Source organism: Cebus imitator, unplaced genomic scaffold (assembly GCF_001604975.1).
Source record: "Cebus imitator isolate Cc_AM_T3 unplaced genomic scaffold, Cebus_imitator-1.0 Scaffold885, whole genome shotgun sequence".
Classification (NCBI taxonomy): domain Eukaryota; kingdom Metazoa; phylum Chordata; class Mammalia; order Primates; family Cebidae; genus Cebus; species Cebus imitator.
Genome location: NW_016108200.1, coordinates 53,692 through 54,732, shown reverse-complemented (window position 1 = coordinate 54,732; position 1,041 = coordinate 53,692).

Sequence of the window (1,041 nt, the reverse complement as noted above, 5' to 3'; positions counted from 1 at the left end):
AAGGGGAGAAATGCCAGATGTAGGTGATGGGGAGGAAGGCAGCAAATCACACTGCCACGTGTGTTCCTATGCAACAATTTTGCATGTTCTTCACATGTACCCCAAAACCTAAAATTCAATAAAATAAATAAATGGGGAAAAAAAAAGAAACAGGTTTCTTCTAATAGCTGCGTTTGGATATTCCTGAGTGAATGGGGGTACAGGGTGTAATGAGAAATATCTGGCTCTAAAACATAAACGGAGCTATCTAGCAGAATGATTGTCAAGCTGAACATTCAACTCACAGAGTTAAACAGATGTGTGATTGTAGCATTTCAGAAACCCTTTTCTTGGAGAATCTAGAAAGAGATATTTCCAGCCATATGCAGGCACATAAGAATTAGCGCTAAAATCACTTCTAAACCACAGGAGAAACGTCTCTTTCCTACTGCTCTGCTGTGTGTTCGTTCACCTTAGGAAGTTGCATCTATGTTTAGATTCAGCGAGTTGGAAACACCTTTCTTCTGAAACCTGTGTTTGGATTTTCCTGAGTGAATGGGAGTGCAGGGTGTAATGAGAAATATCCTGCTCTAAAACAAAGACGGATCTACATATCAGAATGATTGTCAAGGTGTATATTCAACTTACAGAGTTAAACAGATATGTGAATGTAGCAGTTCAGAAGCCCTTACTTTGGAGAATCTAGAAAGAGATGTTTCCAGCCATATGGAGGCACATAAGAATTAGCGGTAAGATCGCATGTAAACGACAGACAAAACGTCTCTTTCAAACTGCTCTACTGTGTGATAGTTCACTATAGGAAGTTGCATCTATGTTTAGATTCAGCGAGTTTGAAACACGTTTCTTCTAAAAGGTGCGTGTGGATATTCCTGAGTGCATGTTAGTACAGGGTGTAATGAGAAATATCTGGATCTAAAAAAAAAAAAAGCAGCTATCTAGCAGAATGATTGTCAAGGTGTATAATCAAGTTACAGCGGTAAACACATGGCTGAATGTAGCAGTTCAGAAACAATTTCTTTGGAGAATCTAGAAAGAGATATT